This window comes from Alligator mississippiensis, chromosome 1 (genome assembly GCF_030867095.1).
Source record: "Alligator mississippiensis isolate rAllMis1 chromosome 1, rAllMis1, whole genome shotgun sequence".
In the NCBI taxonomy this organism is placed as follows: Eukaryota; Metazoa; Chordata; order Crocodylia; family Alligatoridae; genus Alligator; species Alligator mississippiensis.
The window spans coordinates 107,732,213-107,752,168 of record NC_081824.1 but is presented as its reverse complement, the minus strand read 5'-3'; the positions used below and the strand labels follow the sequence as shown (position 1 = coordinate 107,752,168).

The 19,956-nt window shown below is 42.8% G+C and overlaps 1 protein-coding gene across 1 annotated transcript in view; it reads right to left on the bottom strand.

Annotated features, from left to right (window-relative positions):
* The window catches only part of NKAIN2 (sodium/potassium transporting ATPase interacting 2), a 981,240-nt gene that overhangs the window by 929,144 nt on the left and 32,140 nt on the right, over positions 1 to 19,956 (bottom strand). The gene's annotated exons all lie outside the window — the stretch shown is intronic.

The window sequence follows — 19,956 nt, the reverse complement described above, 5'->3', positions numbered from 1 at the left end:
GAAATCATGCTGGGATACTGGAGATCATGCTGGGATACTGGAGGACTGTGATTTAACTTGAGCCAGGAAGGGGTCTGGGACAGAAGTTTCATAAACCAGTTTGACCCAAATCAGTTAAATCTGATACTACATTCAACTCAGTTCATCTTAACCCAGTTTCAGCATGACTACTACTTACCTCTCCTGTGTTTATGTGCAGCTATGGCAAAGTAAAGTAGATGGGGAAAGAGGCTTAGGTTGGTTAAGAGCAAACCTCAGTGCCAACCCTAAACAGCAGTAAAGGTATGCCCTGAGTAATTAATCCTTCACAAAGTCATCTAGTCCAGCCTCCTGCTCAAGCCAAGATCGTCCCTGCCTAACCCATCTCAGCCAAGTGTCTGTCTAATCTGCTCTTGAAGATTTCCATCAGTGGAGATTCCACAATTTTTCTATGACTCTTAAGAGAGAGGCAAAGCCTAAAAAGGTGATCGTCTAGTCACAGGCTGCAGCAGGATTAAGCCCAATACCTGCCTGTGGTTTCTGCCACAGGCCAATGTGATAAATGGTCTCTTAATCTGATGTTCAGTACAATTGGCTGGGGAGTGGTTCCTCAGCCCTGTGGGGGGCCTTGCCATAGCAGAAAATTTTTCTTTCCAGTAGCCTTGGCTGCTGGCATAACCAATGCCATACAGTATAGAAATGGCATATGCTCAGGGCAAACAGTGTAGGCCCTTACATTCTAAATACAGGTGCCTTCTCTCCATGCAGCTAATGATCATCAGCCATATTCTAGTGTTAGCAAACCCTCATCAGAGCTGGGACTGGTTGGCAGAGACATTTTTCAAGCCCCCTCTGGGCCAGAGGTGGTGCTGATGGCCCACATAAGGTGTTAAACACAGATGGTCATTTGGGCTGGCTGTACATCAAGGCTGAGGAGCTTCTGCAGCCCTCCCTTAGGTCCACTGGGAAGCCCTGAGCTGTGGGGTGTTAAACACTAATGGTTATTTGGAGCCAATGATGGTCAAAGCCCTTAAGTCTCTGCCGCTGCCCCTTAAGGGCTTCAACTTGAAACTGGGATTTGATGGATGCCCAAGCCGAGGTCAGTGCTACCTCTGCTTACCAAACAGGCTCAGCACCATGGCCATTTGAGGGATTCATGGCCCACCTGGGCCATTTTTTCCATCCTAAGGCCATCAGGAGGGATAGATCCGACCAAAACTAAGCTAGAGGTGGTGCTGCTTAGCTCACCATATTATCAAGCACCCTGCCTTGCCTTGTGTCATGTGCCTCTGTACCTGAGCTCAGGAGTGCTGCCCTAGATCACTGCATGGGATCAGCACAGAGGCCATTCAAGTGACTCATAGTCTGCACAGACCATCTTTCCCCTATTAAGTTAACCAGGAGGCAAAGACCCGACCAAAACCAAACTAGAGGTGGTGCTGACTAGCTTGCTGTATTGTTAAGCACCCTCCCTTGGTGACAGGTTTCTGATCCAAGATTCTATCCCCCACTGCTCTGTTTCCTTTATCCTATCATTTCTGATCCAAGTTGGCCCCTCCTGCTGAGCTATTTTTCTCTACAGCTGGGCAATCTTATAACAATTGTTACAACCATACAGTTGGCAGATGGCTGATTATGGATTCATGGCAACTGTCAATAGACTTCTGCTTCAGGTTGGAAGGACCACCTAGAGCTTATGCCATGAATAACCTGAAAGAGGTCTCCCTTGGGGGGTCATCGTAAATAGCCTGTTCCAATGCTTGACTACACTCATTGTCAGAATGTTCTTTCTAATCTTCAACCTAAATTTCCTTTGTTGCCCATAGTCCTGTCACCTGCATTCACAGAGAAAAGCCCATCTCCATCCTCTCGGTAATTTCCCATCAGGTATTTGAAAACTGTTATCACATTGCCCCTCAGTCTTCTCTTCTGTAGATTAAAAACCTCGTTCTTAAAAGGCTTTCCTCATAAATTTTGTCTCCTAGGCCTCTAATTATTTTTCCTGCTCTGCACTGGACTTTTTTGAAACTGTCCATTTCCTTCTTGAAGTGTGGGGCCCCAACCCGGACAGGAAGCCTCACTCTTGCTGAATAGATTTGCTTCCTTTGATTTGCAAGCGACACTCCTGTTAAGACAACTCAGTATGCTGTTGGACTTTTAGCAAGAAGAGCACACTGTTGGTTGAAATTCAGCATAGAGTCTACTGTAATTCCCAAGTCTTTTCTGCTGTATTGTAGCCTAGCCAATTATTCCCCAGCCTATATTTGTGAGTGCAATTATTCTATCTCAGGTGCATGATCTTAAACATGTCTTTATTGAATTTCATATTATTGATTTTGGACCGTTTCTCCAGTCTATCCAGGTCATTCTGGATCCTGGCCCTAGCCTCCAGAGTATCTTGGTGCTGTCCACAAATTTGCCATCACACAAATCATCAATGAAGATATGAAGCGATACCAGACCCTCGGAAAACCCCACTTGATACCTGCTCCCAACTGGACATTGAGCCATTGATGACTACTTGTTGAGTACGATGATCCAACAAGTTAAGTTATGGGCTTACAGGAAGAAAAACATTTGTAGTTTAGAAGGACAAGTTCTGATACTGCAGATCATCAGAATATCTGAGGAGTACAATACATAACCTGATTAGGGAAGTATAACCTTTGCAAAATCAATAAAGAAGAAAATTAGCTACCAAGAAACTAAGGAAGGCAGAAACCAGAGAGGAGGAAATGAATCTTTACATTCCATATAGTAAAAGGTGGAACGTTTTGTGTTTGGTGAAACATTGGCCCATCTTCCAGAAGGACATGGGGTTGTACAGTTTTGGTTGCCTGTGTCTCAATAGAAGAAAAAGCAGTATCTTAGAGGACAGAATGACTTATCTAATCAAGAGGGTGATAAACAACAAAAGGGGCAGGTGAAAAAGGGGAATAAATATGCATTCATTTAGCACAAAATCAAGCTGTCAAGAACTAAATTAATCAAGACACTGAGATGCAAGGAGCAAACAACCTGGCTAGAATATTTAGGAGTGAGAAGTAAACTGTGGATGGAAGCTACTACAATACAACGCCAAGGGGGAGACCAGGCTGAACACCACAATTGGGCCCTCTGGATCAAAGAGCTGAGGTAAGGGCGCTGGAACTGCAGTACTGCCAAACAGTACTGAGGGAGGCTCTGAGTCTAACAAGAGGCACTTGGAGTTTAAAACAACTGAGGACCACTGATTTACACTTCTGCCAACTCCCCTATTTCATACAGTAGTGATTTTTGCCCCTGCTTCAGGACCTCTCATTGGCTATAAATACTAGAGCACATTCCCTTACAAACCAGGAATAGAATCCATGATTCCTGACCCAGAACTCTTTAATTTTTCTGCACTCTATATATATGTAACACACACAGTTTATGTGTGTGCCTCATTTCTAGTGACTAATCTGAACACATGGTGATAACCTACCACTGCCATTACTTATTCTATTAGCTCACACATGCAGTGGATTTAAAATTTCTAACCCTGATAATGTAATACCACACAGGAATTACTAAGATTCCACATGGTGGGGGGGCGGAGGTTGCAGCAGTACTTTTCTTAAAAGGCCAGGAAATTAACAGGAAAAATAATTTATATTTAAAGAGCATTATTATTGTAAATGCAAGCATCCCAAAATTAAGAAATGACCAAGCAAATACAATTCAGCATTCTTATGCATATATATTTACTGATGGCTAAAAAAATGTTATTTAGGGGTCTGCTTTTTGGGAACTGGCTTATAGGTAAAGTAGATATGCATTAGAACAATGGTACAGGGGAATGGCAAGGGTCACTTAATTTCTAAAAGCCTGTTTGTGACAAAGTTCCCTTTAAGGCCCACTGCGTCTGACACAGGCAAGCAAGAACCAGACACATAGGCTGATAAATTGAAGACATGTACCACATGGTTCCATACTATGAGATAAGGTGGCATTAAGTCACAGTGCCCAATAGCAGAGCCCTTGGGATTTTCAGTTTTGGTAGATGGAACAAATTAGGAGACACTGGTAAATAACCAAATCAGGATGTGTGCATGTGATGGGTCTGTGAAACAAAGGAATATGCTGCCAGGACAGAACGTGGACAGTATGACAACCAGAGAGAGAACAATCAATGATGCCCAGGGCTGAAGAGTCAGAGGAGAGAGAGAATACAAAAGGAGGGATTTCAGAGCAGCAAAGGGTCCGCAAGAGCGAAACCCAAACCCACCATGCACAAAGGACACATCAGCCCATCTCACCCACCCCACCGAGGGGTGGGCCTCAGCCTTCAACCTCCAGGCTGCTGACACCTATCTTTCAAGAGAGAACCTCAGGGTGAAGCTTGCATACCGGCCAGATGTACCTTGACTCTGTGATAGCTCTAGAATTGGTGGATATAGAATTGTTTGCATTATTCTTATCTGTCATTACTGTGTATCAATAAAATTTGCCTATTATCGAATAGAGAGGTTGTGGTCAGTCTGAGGGTGTGACTCCACCCAGAACAAGCTATCTGGGTCATAAGTCCAGTGCCAACATTGACAGCTTGTCATTCTGGAGATGAAAATTGCACCAATGCATGAACTGGATTTTAATGTGTAAGATTTGCACAGTCAACCCCACTCTTTCAGCTTCCTTCATCTACATGAAGTGACAAAACAAGATGAGGACAGCTAGAAATGAAGTCATCTGCAGTAGATGGCCTGCGTTACTTAAAGTACAAGTCATAATGACTTCAGCTTTCCCACTGGAGATTCTACCAGATATGTCCAGTCTAGCACAGTAAATATGAACTGGAAAGAAGTCTTTCTCCAGCATTCAGCCATCTAAGAGGCCTCAAGCAAGTTTAACCTGCAATCTGATGCAGCTCTCTGACCATTACAAATGGATGTGCAGTTTCTAGGAGCTAAAAGTTTAGGGTTCCATCCTGATAGGGATACAGTGAACTCCTGGCAAAAGGTTTTACTCCTAATGATGAAATTATTACTTAATAATTATTTCACACTACCTACACCTCATTCAGAGGCTAGGAGGTTCAGTGACTATTCATGTATTCAGTACATAGTAACCCTCTCATGATAGGACTTGGTACAGTAAACCCAGATCATTTGTATCTAGGTAGTTCACAACCTGCTTAATTCACAGCAGGTTTGCAGCAGTCATTTAGCTGTTCATCGTAGTCTTCACTTTCAAAGGGTGCTGCTTATCCAGTAAGCTGACATTCATCACTGGTTGATGAGTAGTTGATTGAAGGAGTGGTGCCATGTAAAAAAAAAAGCCCCAACAAATAGCTGGAGCACCTCAGTGGTTCCCTGCTGCTGTTTACTCTGGCATTATATACTACTATATATGAGCCACAGGATTACCTCCATCTGCATCTCCTCTGCCCTACCTCCCACGCTCCAGCTTCCAGTTAGTTTGAAACCCTCATCTTCACAGGAGCATTAGGAACTTGACCCTGTAAAGTACCTGGGTTCCAGTGCATCTCTATTCCATGTAGCCCACCTAAGGTTGAATAGGCTGTATTGCTCGTTTGTGAAGTATGAAATAGAGATAAAACTATATTCAAGTCTGAATGTAACTCCATGTCAGGGGAACACTGTTGCGTTATTATTGATCATCATCATCATCCTACTAATACAAGTCATAGATGTAGACACAACTCTGCTAAGTGTTGTACACACAAGCTAAGCACAGACAGTCAAAAAGCCAGAGGCTGAATCAATTCAATCTCTACAGCTTTCTCTAAGCTGTGCAGACTGAACTGATAATGAAGTGAATTGACATTTATGTTTGACTCTGGAAAGACATCCAGATGCCGGCAGTGGCCCAGGTTAGGAGCCAGGGGACACTAAAGCACAACTCCCAGGCAGCTGGCTACTGCCAAAGGCAAGCAAATGTAGCCAAGTGGGGCCCATCCCACCCCCACTTGCACTTGTGGGAGCAAGGCTAAGCCATCTCTGGACTATATGGAGGGGTGGGAGGGGAGAATTCCCCCCCTGCACCCAGCTCAGAGAATCCTGCCCAGGGCAGGGGGACACACGGTGAGGCATGGGGATCTGGGCCAGCCCCAGGCTGGAGGGTCTGCTCCTCCCTCTCCCACTTGCTCATAAGTGACTCTCGCAGGCTGGCAGGGGGAACCCTCGCACACCAGGGTCCAGGCTGGGGTGTGGGCCTCTGCTCCCCGCCTCCTCTGCACCTGCCCTATCAAGCTGACAGGCACAGGCAGGACCAGGGCTGCAGAACAGGAGCTTTGCTGCCTCAGCTCTGTGACAGCCTGGGGTGAGGCCAGCCCTACTCAGCTAGAACAGACAGCATGGGCCAAGGCTAGCCTACCCACAAGGCAAAATACAAAGCATCTCGGGATGCTGGGGGACTGTTAGTTAACTTGAGTCAGGAGGGGATCTGTGACAGAAGTTCAACAGACTGGTTTAACCTAACTCAGTTAATTTAATACCGCATTCATCCAGGTCTATCTTAAACCAGTTTTGGTCATTTTGAAACTGATTTATGTTCACTGAATTTCTGTTCTGTTACAGGTTTAAATGGTTTTCTGATCACTTAAACCAGTTTATGTGTTATGTCTCTCCCTAGCTACAAAGAACAAAAATATACTCTGGTCCAAAAATCTTGTCATCTAAATAGAAGGCAAGAGATGACATAGCAATACAGGGATTGGGCCTAAGTTAACAATGAGACAATATTGGTCAATACAAACTGTGGTATCAGCATGTTACCAGATTTACTGTTGTCAAGTGTGGGGATTTTTTATTTTTTATTTTTGGGGGGAGGGGGGCCTTGAATTTTTTGTTTTTTTGCAGCTGTTGTGTCAAGTAAATCTTTAAACAGGGATTTGAAGGATAGTAAGGTAAGTGAACTTAAATTAAAATTTCATTATAAAATCATTACCTTGAGTGTGCACATTAGATGCAACAATTCAAGTTGTTTATTATGGTGGTGGGCTGTACGTGTATGCTGTTGTTTACAGAGATTTAGGCCAGTGGTTTATCAAAGGTCAACATTTAGTGACCAACCATTAACTTGCGGTAGTTTATTTAATGAGAAATGTGCTGACTTGTAGATAAAACAAATTTCTTTCTAGGTCATTTGGTTGAACGTTGGCTGTGCTGCATATTTCAGAATCTGTGATAAGTTAAGAATAGCGTAAGGCTGACAGTCTAATAACAGTATGTCTCCAGCTACTGATCTACTGATTTTTTTCATTCTTGCTGTATGATTTCACATCTAAATTATTTTGCAGTTGAAATGAATACGTATGGTATACTAATAGGAACAGGCTATTTAAAAAACAACTGAATTCGTAATCACTAGAGATGTAATAATACAAAGCACTAAACTAAATGTTTTAAAGAAGATTATGTTCTAAGCAAGGGCTCAAATGTCCCTTCTGCTTCCCCCAGCCTCTGGTCTGGGATTCGACCTGTGGAGATACAAAAGAGCTGTGTGACAAGACCTGTCACCCTGCAAGATCCTATGAAAACCATTGTGGAGAGGGTGCTGCTCTATCAGTTTTCAGGTCAAAGAGGGAGCAGAAGAGAAAAAGGCTGCCTGTAGGCATTCTGATCCTTCATGGCAGTGGATCCCTACTCTAACTTAATGCTGATGACTTGCATTAATAGAATAGGACAAGCACTGTAGCAAAACTGCTGGATGGCTGATGAAAGACAGAATTGTAGGAGCCATCCTGAAGAGACAGAAAAAGTATCAATGTGCTCTAAGAGATATAAGTTCCTATAGGATTATTACCAAACTCTGGTGAAAGTCTGTAATTGCTGAAAGGTGGTATTCTGAAAGCAGCAGCAAAATAGTCTCCCAAAATGAAAGGAAAACCTTAGGCCAAAGACTCAGCTGGGGCAAATTCTCCATAGCTCTAGGATCTGACCCTTTTCCCGAACTATTTGTCTTTAGAGTACACTTGAGACACAAAGGGAAAATACCATTAAAAGCCGTTTGATTTGAATGTTTTCCAACTGATACCCTGAGGCATATTTTCTGTATTTTAACTCTTTTGCTCAATACATCCTATGCCACCCACTGCCTTCACTGGTTTTCCTGCTGTGAGAAAAAAAATTAGCCAAAGGCCTTCAGTTAGGAATGGATTTCTACCCTGTTTATAGTAACCCAACAGTGGTTCTTGTTGAAACTGCAGAGTTGTAGTTCTACTTTCCCCACTTCACAGACTATTTGATCTATATTTCATATGTACACCTACAAAACACACCAAATGCAGAGCCTACAGGGTGCATTGGGAGTAACTGTTGATGTTGTAAATCAGTATCCAACCCACACTGCTGTTATATTATTTCAGTACACAATATGTGCTTGAAGATTGAGCCAAGATACAAAGATGAAATCTATAGATCTAGCTTCATTCCCTAGCTCTGTTGCAGTAGCAGCAGGCTGCTCTCGTTAGCCAGTTTCTTCAGAAGCACTAGTTCTGAAGGTCCAGTCTGAAATAAATGTCCAGCTGATTTTTAGGGCTATTGGGGACCCTAAGTGCAAGTGCAGCCAATGGAACCTGTAGTGTGGATCCCACGTAAAAATATGGCCAAACGTGTATTCCAAATTGGACACCAAAAACTGAGGCATCCATAGGCAGTGGCCACTGAAATGTGGCCTTTGAAAATATGTGAGCTTTCACTATTCTTACTCAATGTCCCATCCTACAAAAATGTGACTCACTTGCTGTATCTTCCTCACAGAGGGACTATAAGGCCAAATACATGAACATTTTAAAGGGTCTGAGATCCTTAGATGCTCAGTGCCTGAAGTACAAAGCATTGTTATATTCTTCCCCATTTATCAATGTTATTGAATTCAACTGCACTGTATATGCAAAAAAGATAAAGGTGACAGTTTATTAATTCTTATTAACTTAGCAGTTGCAGGGCTGCACACACCTTGGTGGATATGTAGGTCAAGCGCACTGCATACCAATGTGTTATGTTCCTCAACCCCCCAAAATAGCTCTGTGTGCCACTCTCTCAGGCCCTTCTATTTCAGGGACTCCCTTCAACCCCTCCCCTGACCCACCATGAATTGTCCTCATACACAGATCTCCTCGGACACAACTCTCTTCCCCTCTGGCAGAAGCTCTTCTGATCCCCCATTCATCTATATCATTACCTACCATGCCAAGTGCTGTGTATCTTCCACACACCTCCTCCCCATTCTCTTCTTCACCTCCATGTTTAGAGCTCTGTGTCCCTTCTGCCAAGGCAGGGTTGCTGCATACTTTCCATTTTACTCTTGCCATTTACACATTCCTCCCTGCCCCCCCTACACACACTTTCCCCAAATTATGGTTTTCCATGCCACAGCCAATTCTCCTTTCCCCTGTCTCAGGGTCTCTCATTCTTGTCTCCATAGCATGGACTTTGCCTGCCCCTTCTTCCTTGCTTCTCCTTTCTCTGCCACCTTGTCTTGGAGTCAGGGAGGGAAGTCTTTCAGAAAGTCATCATTTTTAAAACTGTATTGGGAGGAAGAAAACAGCTGAGATGAGGAATATAGCATTACAGAAAGACAGAGATATAGAAATGCCATTGAGTTGACAGGGAGGCAATGATTTGTTTTGCCAATCAGCTTTTCAATGGCTTGACATGCTAGCAAATGGAGACTGTTCATGCTGAGCCAAAATCCAACTCTGACTACATTCCTAGTGAGGAAATGTCCTAGATGCACTAGATTTTGGGAGGAGCTCTTCAGCTAGTGGATGGAGATAGTTCAGGAGAGTTCTCATAATGATCTTTCCTGTGGCAGACAGCAAATATTCCCTTTGTAATTTCCACAGGCAGACCTGTCTCCTTTATTGAAGATTGTTATGATGATCCCTAATGTCATCTGGGATTTTATCATCATCCCAGATCCTTAAGATGAGGGCATGGAGCTGTGATGCGAGCTCTTCTCCCACCTGCTTGAAAATGTCAGTGGATTTCCATCAGCTCCAGATGCCTCATTCTTAATCTGCTTGATGACTTTCCCCACTTTGTCAGGGGTTGGAGGGATTCTGACTAGGTGTTGCAGGATGAATACTTTCATCAAAAGGGATCTGGGTTCTCTCGGATAAAAAAAAATTTCCCCCATTTTTGGGATAAAAAAAATAACCCCAAATCCACATTTTTCCATGATCAAAATAAAATAGCACTTACACACATACACACAATATGGATTTTGGGTTACTTTCGGAATCTCAACTAAGAAGGTCTTCAAAATGCTCCTTCCAATGGGTGTTAATGGTTTGATCAGGTCTTCCTGACCAGGTCTCTTCCATCCTTAGGTCTCAAGGGGCTTGATTCCTGGATGCTTGGATCATAGATGGCTTGGTGGCATTGAAAAAATCATGCATATTGTGGATGTCAGTGAGACGTTGAATCTCCTTCACTTGGTCTTCCCACCATCTGTTCTTCATATTGCAGTTCCTCCAATGGACCTCTGTCTTAGTTTGTTGGTGATTCCATTGCTTTTGCTTGGAGGTGATGATACTGTGCCAAGCACACAAGACCTTGTGCTTGCAGTCAATCAACTCTTGGATCTCCTGGTTATTCTCATCAAACCAGTCTTGATGTTTCCTGGTAGAGAATCCAAGTCTCTCTATGCAGTCACTGATGACAGTGGACTTTAAGGCAACCCAAGTTGGCTTGGGAAGCTGTCAACACCATCCTTTGGGCTCAGAGTGAGACAATCCCATGGCAGAGGAAAGGGGCCAAAGGGGCCAGGAAGCCCTTTTGGCTAACCAGGGTCATCCAGGATACCTTAAGAGCAAAAAAAGAAGCATACAGGAAGTGGAAGCAGGGGGTAGCTAGCAAGGAGGAGTACACATCTTTGGCCCGACCCTGCAGGGAGTCAGCCAGGAGGGCCGAGGCAGCTCTAGAACTCAGGCTAGTGGCAGGGAATAAGGACAATAAAAAGTCCTTCTTTAGGTATGTTGGGAGCAAAACAAGGGCGCAGGGTAGCATAGGACCCCTACAGAACAGGCAGAGCGGTAACCAACATGGGTTTATAGCAGGCAGGTCCTGCCTGACTAACCTAGTTTCTTTTTACAACAAGGCCACCAAATGTTTAGATGCAGGAGTTGAGGTGGATGTTATCTATCTGGACTTCAAGAAGGCCTTTGACATGGTATCCCATACCATCCTTATAAATAAACTGAGGAGATTTGTCTTGGATGGTTATGCGGTAGACTGGGTAGCAAACTGGCTCAAGGGTCGCACTCAGAGAGTGGTGGTGGATGAGTCAGTGCCAACCTGGAAAGATGCTTGCTGTGGAGTCCCCCAGGGCTCAGTTCTGGGGCTAATGCTGTTCAACATCTTCATCAGTGATCTGGATGAGGGGGTGGGAAGCACCCTGTCCAAATTCGTGGATGACACAAAAATATGATGTGAAGCTAACACCCTGGAGAGGAAGAACCAGATCCAGGCTGACCTAGACAGGTTGGGGAAATGGGCAGAGAGCAACAGGATGCAGTTTAATAAGGACAAGTGCAAGGTGCTGCATCTAGAGAGAAAGAACTGTCATCATACCTATAGGCTGGGGGGCAACCTTCTCAGCACCACTGAGGCAGAAAGATCTTGGAGTCACTGATGAGTCCAGGATGAACATGAGTAGTCAATGTGATGAAGTAGTCGGAAGAGCCAATCACACCTTGTTGTGCATCCATAGGTGCTTCACAAACAGGTCCAGGGAGGTGATTCTCCCTCTCTATGCAGCACTGGTCAGGCCGCAGCTGGAGTACTGTGTCCGGTTCTGGATGCTGCAGTTCAAGCGAGATGCAGACAACCTGGAGACGGTCCAAAGAAGAGCCACTCGTCTGATTGGAGGCCTGCAGGGAAGGCCCTACAAGGAAAGGCTAAGGGACCTTCACCTCTTCAGCCTCTCCAAGAGAAGGCTGAGAGGGGACCTTGTGGCGGCGTACAAATTGATAAGAGGAGAGGAACGTGAAGTAGGTGACAATCTGTTTACCAGACACCCCCTGGAACAACAAGGAACAATGGTCATAAGCTACTGGAGAGAAGGTTTAGATTGGACATTAGAAAAAAACATTCTTCACGGTCAGGGTTGCCAGGATCTGGAATGGGCTTCCAAGGGAGGTGGTGCTCGCCCCATCCTTGGGGGTCTTCAAGAGGAGATTGGACATGCACCTGGCTGGGTTCACATGACCCCAGGTTTGGTCACCCTTTTTTTGCCTGCCAGGGGCAGGGGGGCGGATTAGATGGCCCACTGAGGTCCCTTCCGACCCTGGAATCTATGAATCTATAACACTGGCTGCTGACATTCTCCCATTGCTGTTAATTAGAATTTGCCAGTTTTTCACTGGGGCACTGGTAGAAGAAGTCTTGCTTGATTGGGTCTTTGAGACCTTCGACATTGATATTGTGTTGGCATTGCTTCTTCTGCAGCCAAAATTTAGGAGCCAGTTTGAGTGAGAATGGATAAGTTGGTGACTGGTCCAGCAATCATCAGCAGGGATCCTGGTTTTCTCTTTTAAAAAATCCCCAATTTTTTAATTAAAAGTAACCTAAAATCCACATTGTTCCGTGATCAAAATTAAATACCACTCACCCCCCCCCCCCCGAAAACTGTTTTTTGGGTTTTTTTTTTATCAGAGAAAATCAGGATCCCTTAATCATCAGCTCTTAGCATAGCTCAGGGGATGTGGGCATCTTTGTGATCCCAAGCATGAACAATGATGTAGTCGATCAGGTGCCAATGCTTAGCTCGTACGTGTTCCCATGATGTGTTGTGCCTGTTTTTTTGGTGGAATAGGGTGTTGGTAGTGGTAAGTCCATGTTTTGCACATTTTGTCAGGAGGAGGATGCTGTTGAAGTTAACCTTTCATACTCTTTCCTTGTCAATGGTTCTATTCCACAGGTTCAAGTCCCTTCCAACTCTGGTATTGAAATTGAAAAGAATAAGTCTGTCTCCCTCTGGAATGTCAGAAAGGATTTGATCAAGGTTGGTGTAGAATTCCTCCTTGGCTTTGTCAGTGGTGTCAAAAAGTCAGGGCATATGCACTGATGACAGTGGCATACTAGCTCCCTGATAGTTTAAGAGTTCATTACATTGCTTTAAGAGTTCATTCCTAATGGCAAAACCAACTCCATGAAGCTGGCATTTTCCTTCCTGTTTATCCTTCCAGAAGAAGGCATAGCAAGCGTCATGTTCGTTAAACCACCCATCTCCTGTTCACCGTGTCTCATTCAGTGCAGCGATGTTGTGGTTGTTGTTGTTGTTGTTGTTGTTGTATAACCTGAGTCCTTGAACCACGATTGTGGTGTGGTGCTCTAGATGTTCACTGTTAGGATTGTCCATGATGGTCCTGAAGTTCCAGGTCTCAAAATTGATTGTGGGTCCTCACTGATTTTGATAGCAGTAAAGGTGATCCCACTGCACATGGTTACCCAGACAGGAAGAAAGTAAACAGGTTATGTTTAGGGCACTTTTCTAGCCCCCTTCTCATGTGGGGTAAGCAGAGCAGATCTCAAAGAGGACTGCTCATTCACAGTTACAGTTGTTGAATTGCACTCCTGCCTTGTCCAAGTACTAGATGGCCTTCTTGTAACTGCTGCCTTCATGCCAGTTCATGACTAAGAACTTCCAGACCTCACCATCCTGTTCCTGTCATCACTAGTTGGTCACCAAAGGACTTGAAAAATGTACTGGAAAAGTCATTTTCATGGAAGATGCCTGTGCATAATTTCTTTTTATTATGGAGAAGCTGCTGCACATCAGCTTCCACATGGTTCTTGACAGGACCATAATCCAATGGCAAGAAAGCCAAGACAATAAGATTGCTTGTTCCATTACAGCATTCATCCACCTTTGCAGCTGTTGAGATTCTAACACCTTCTTTTGCCATTGAGGACTGGTAGACCCATAGCTAGGAGCTGGGCAGGCTTATTATAGTGGCAACCTGTATTTACCACGTCACAGCACTGTCAGGGGATATATGTAGCTTTTCATCAAGGAAAGCATTGCCACCTGCTATCCCCACCACATCTTGTTGGTGCTGTCACTACTTGGCCCTCAACTGCATATTCATCAAATTACCCTCGCTTATTTTGCAGGATTAATTCTGAAAGGCATTCCTCTCTCTGCCACCTGTGGACAAGCTGGGTAGCAGTATAGCTCTGCCACTAGGGGGTGGGGCTAAATAGCATGTGGATCTGTTGTGGGGTGTATCTGGAGTATACACACATACTAATCAGTGCTAAGCTATAGGGTCACCATGGTGTGAATACTGTTGACTCCGCTGGGGCCCAGCCCAACGAACTATATAGTAAATCATGAGCCTTTTGGCTTTGCACTAATGTCATGCATAGTTTGTACTATATATGCAGGTACAAAAGTACTGCTTAAAAGGTGTGTTAAAGGAGTACATGTGCTAAAACTTTCAGTAGCTTAAAAAAATAAAGTTCTGGATGAACTAAGTGCATGAGTATTATATGCAAATCACTACAGGTATGTTTATTTCAGGGTCAGTGTTTTCAGATTTTCCCCTCACTTCCATGTGCTCAGGGAGTGCAGGGTCTGACGGTTGGGGGGGAAGAGACTTTAAGAGGAAGAAATTGCAGGGACAGAGGGCAAGGGGGTCTACCTGGCTCCCAGATCTACTTTTTCTTATTAAGCAGTGGAAGAGGGACAAATTCAGTGCATAAGTCCATTAATTATATTCTATACCTGGAAAATAATAACAATTTTATATTTTTTTCCATACAAGAATCTAACTATAGGGGGTTGTCTTATATTCAGGGCTGTCTTATATTGCAGTAAATATAATACTATTGCTACCAGTTATTCCAAAATCAAGTAGCAGAGATTTCTCCTGTTCATCTTCAAGTGAAGGATGCTGAGGACCAATATAGAACACTGTTCAAATGAAGGAGTTTCTGTTTTTAAAAATTAGGAAATTATATTAAAAATAAAGCCTACACTGGGAGAGCAGGAAGTCTGCCAAGTAAACCACACTACAATTAGTAAATACCAATTATGACAGATCACGCAGATTTAATTTGCCTCCTTTTGTGTATGCATTAAGACATGGTCTTTAATTACATGTTCACATACTATATATGTATTTCAAAGGGGTTAAAGACTGCAGGGAGGTGAAAAAGTATATGCCCAGAAAAATGAAAAGCAGAAATATCTGAAAGTCAACCTTTCTATGTTATTTATAATATTCCACATACAATGTTCAAATCATCGAACACTGTGCACTTAGGTGGCCTGCATCATGGAGTAAGATCCATCAAGGATTCTGCTGGATGCTTCAGAGGTTATGCAGCCCAGTATTCTCACATATGAACATGTTAGAGTCTGGTTATTGTTTATTTATTTGAGTCTTACACTGAAAAAAACTTGAGCTTTGCTTTGCACATATATAATACCAATGAAGCCAATGAAATTGGGTAGCATTGGGGAAAGAATGGAGGAAAAAAGGGGAACAGAGTACAGACCTGGCAAGAAGCATGTATTTGAAAAGTCTCTGGATTGGGACCTATATATACTAATAGTAGTCCTAAACTAAAGGGCTAGGATTCTTCAGCCTGAGCTGTCTCTGCATTTTGATCTGTTCCTCATGCTGATGAGGAACACAGGAGTGCATGTCAGGGCAAAAAAACTAAGTATTTTGGGACACAACTGATTTCACAGCAGATAATGAATGTAATCAGAATACATATAAACCAATTTTCAATACATAGTGTTCATACAATTCTAAAAGAATGCATCTTATGAAAAGGAAGTTGCATCAGGCTTGTATTTTGGTTTTATTTCGGGTTTTTTTCCCCTTCCCCTAGAGAATGTGAGAAAAGCATATACTTCAGATCTGGAATGTAGAACATGAGAGTGTACTATTAATGGCAATTTTGCAAGGCCAGCTCTGACTAAATAGCAAACCTGTAGATTTGCTTTTTATTTTTACTTTTTTTTTCTAGTGTGTTCTGCAATTTTTCAAGAAAGAGATGTAATTTATATGTAAATTTTTTACTAGAAACAACTCTTACTGTTTAAAAAGTAAATATTTTAAGAACAGTATATAATCATATGGGAAGGATACCAACATTTGCCTAAGAAGTATTTAAGGAATAACTATAATTAAAAAGAATACAGCATTAGTCAATTACAATGGTTGCAGTATGTATTAAATCTTCCAGGACAAGTTGAAGAACAAATGAAAATGAAAAGAAAAAACAAACATGCAAAACAAACATACATGACATTATATTAAACAAAATTAAGTATGTAATAATATTCATTCTAACTATTGTAAACTTTCAGTTTAATTAAAAATAAGGACAAAATATGCCATTTACCCTGGCAATTTCATCTTCATATTCTTTTTATAGACAGAAATATTTTCATTTAAAACAGGATAGAGACTAGTTCTGAAAGCAAATTTGTATTTCTTGGATTCTAATCAAACTATTGAATTTAATGCCTTTAACTGAGGGACAAAATGTGTTGTTTGCAGATATAAAATTTCAGTTTGCCAAAATTTAACATGCAACATTACGAGAGTTCTCAGGTGTTTTTGTTTGTTTGTTTGTTTGTTTGATTGCTTGCTTATTTGTTTAGTTTTATTCAAGAAAATAGCAAATGAAGTATTGGGTTGGGTTGGTTGTTTTTTGTTTGTGTTTGGTTTTGTTTTAAGCTTATGTAGGGAAAAAAAAACCCATTGCAATCAAAGAATAAAATTTTCAAACATGTAACTTCTATTTTTGTTCTAAAGATTAAAAGTGATATCTTCTTCCCAAGGCTGTTATGAGATCAAGTTAATATTTGTAAAACAATACATGACAAGCCACGTTATATACTGAGAGTGTTATGTATCATTAAGGCATTGAGTGTGGAAAACTGATACGATCCTCCCTTCAAAGAGCTCCTAAGAGGTAGGTGTACAAAAAAATAAAATCTATACTTTACCTAATCAGCCATGGGAAGTCATAGTCATACCATACAATACCACACAAGTAAGCATAAAAATACTTGGGGTAATAAAATAAAATGTGGTAATAAAATTAACCATTATACACTCATTTAGAGTTTAGAGATAACAAGCATGCTTTTAGAAATATATATAAGATATCACAGCTCCAAATCCCAGTCACCTTCTCCACTCTAATGCCAATAAAGTTTAATACTAGCATCTGCACTTCCATCTTGCGCGCGCCGGGTCTGACCCCGGGTCGCTTACGTCGCTCTGCACGCGGGCTGTGGCCAGCAGCCCGGGCAGGCCGGGTCGGAGAGGGTGGGCGCCGAGCTAGAATTAGGCACAGACACGTAACGGTTGATTTTAAGATTATTTTACTTACACCGAGATGGTCGTGGTGTAGGCTGAGAACTTGCTTGAGTTACAGTTACAACAAAAAACACGAACACACGTGGAGGTTGCAAGGCTCCACACAGACAGAACACGAACAATCACGTGGAGATTGGTAGGCTCCACGCAGACAAACTGCGGATGTCCAGGACAAGCGCGCTTTAAACTCGTCGTTACGTCTTATAATAGGCTCCGTTCGAAGACGGGAAGAGGTGGGTGGTGGATCAGGCCGCCAAACTCCTCTGAGCGACACACAGGGTTTCTATTACCCTGCCGCGCACACCCAGAGTCCCCACGAGATGGATGCGGAGTCCTCTTCGGCTTGGGCGGAAACTGCTCAAGCCTCTTATACAGCTAGCAGGCCAATCGCTAGCCGCCACGTGTGAATAATTTAGCACTAGCCAATTGTGGGACGCAAATTTGCATACGACGAGCGGGAAACCTTTGCACCGTGCATTTCTGTGCTGCAAAGGAAATGCACCCTGCAAAGATTGCTGCAAAGTGGCGGGAAAACTTCCCTGCACGCGGGTTCTCTGCGCAGCAGAACTCCTCCGTGCAACGAAGCTGTATACCCACGGGGATAATTCTTAGTGCCGAATCACACACAAAAAAAAAATCAGACCTTTGGGTCATGACACATCTCAGCATGCATCATCATTGGAAGCAAACTATTCTGCTTAGGAATCTCTCTCTGAAAACATAAACATGGATCTTCTGCAGTTATAGTTTCCTGCTAACTCTGTTTACTTTCATCATAGGCACCAAAATAAGGAAGCCGAAGCAAAACAAACTGAAAAAGAACAAGCCTTGTGCTCTCCAATCTAGAAGGATTTTTTTTAAATTTTGGAACAGATTTTTAGCTGCTGTAAATCAACTTTAGTAAATTCAATGGACAATGATGTATGTGTAAGGAAAATTATAGTCACCTAGGTCCTGTCTTTATCAAATTGTTGAAAAAAATGGAAAGTAAGATAATTCTAGGTAATTTATACATCTATTTATTGTCATCGTACCCAGATTTAGACTGTTTCCCTGTTGAGGCAAAGAACTGTGCTATCTAATGTATTTCTATAGTGCCCAATAAAATGGAATCCTAATGTTTACTGGAGCCTTTATACATACTACTATACAAAGGATCATCAAGATCCTTAAAGAGCTTTCAAATTCTGTTTCATCATAACCACATTTTCCTCTTCTGAATTCAGTGTTAACTACTGATTTCTATAAAATTCTTCCCTATATCAGTGTTAAGTGCAGCAGACCAGCTCTAATGTGAATTTAAACAGGATTTGTATTTGTTTTGCATAAACAGGAGGAAAGAACATATTATTTTAATCGGTCATGTTCAACCTCCAGCCCACGGGCTGAGTTTGGCACATGGGGCTGTGTCATTGGGCACATGGAACTCCTCATGGGTCTGGAAATTTGAAGGGGAAGAGCAGTGACAGCATTAATTGCCGCAGATCTGGAAGGTCTTGGGAGCTGGAATGGTGTGTGAGGCTGGGCCAGAGCTCTGAATAGCATCTACAGACTGACCCAGCAGACCAACCCATGCTGGATCTGGCCCATGGATGAGCCCTGCCTGAAAGGATCTGGCCTGCAGATTGGCCACATGAAACTCATCCCCTCCAATGGGGCTAGAGAGTCGAACACCACTGGTTTAAATGCTTCAGGTTTAGGAATTTTTATTTTTCCATCAAATGGAAATTATAGCAACTATTTTTGTTATCGGTGGTCCTGACATGCAGAATAACTACGAAGTAAAGTAGATATGGTTAGGGCTGCACCTTGGAGCTCTTGAGGCATCATCTGAAATCATGCATTCATACCTATCTGTTTGCAAAAGCATACAACTGTATACATCCATACAATTGTAATAATCTTTTATAGAAAAATAGCATTGCTTAGATTTGCCTGCTTTGACAGCTCTTTATGGCCAGAGGAAGAAACCAGTTTGTTGTCCTCCCAAAGATCTCACCCAAAAGCAAATTAGCTCCTGCTATTGTGCTTCTTGTTGAAATGACATCTATGATTGCAGAGCCATCCTTAAGAAAAATAGTGCCCTGGGCAAACTTGAATTTTAGCCCCCTCGCCACTCCCCCCCCAGCACCCCATCCCTGGCACTACCCCTTGGCTCTTGCCCCTGGAGCTCCCCTCTGCTACCACCCACCCTAAGGCCATCTCTGCCTGCCATAAATGATTGTAAAGTCTGCAAATATTTGGCAGACCTTAGCAATTAATACTTTAGCCAGGGAGCCTTTTTTTAAGCCAACAGGATTTTGTCATGGAGCACTTGGCAAAACAGCTCCCACAGGTTTGGTGCCTTAGAATCTGCTGATTTCTAGCCTTAAAAATGTTTTCCAGCTTGTGTACAAATAGCCCATATTGAGTTCTTTTATCCCTACCCCAAGACAATGGGGGGTGGGAGGCTGTATCAGAATCTCAGCTGCTTTGGAATGGGCAATAAAATTGTGCCAGGCACAAACAACTCACTGTAGTTGTGGGTTAAGATAACTAAAAAAAAAATACCTCCCTCTTTCTCTTTTTTTTTCCCCAAGCAGGTTGATCCTATGTCCTATAGTAAAGGAGGTAGCAACCTGTGACCCAAATGTGGTTAA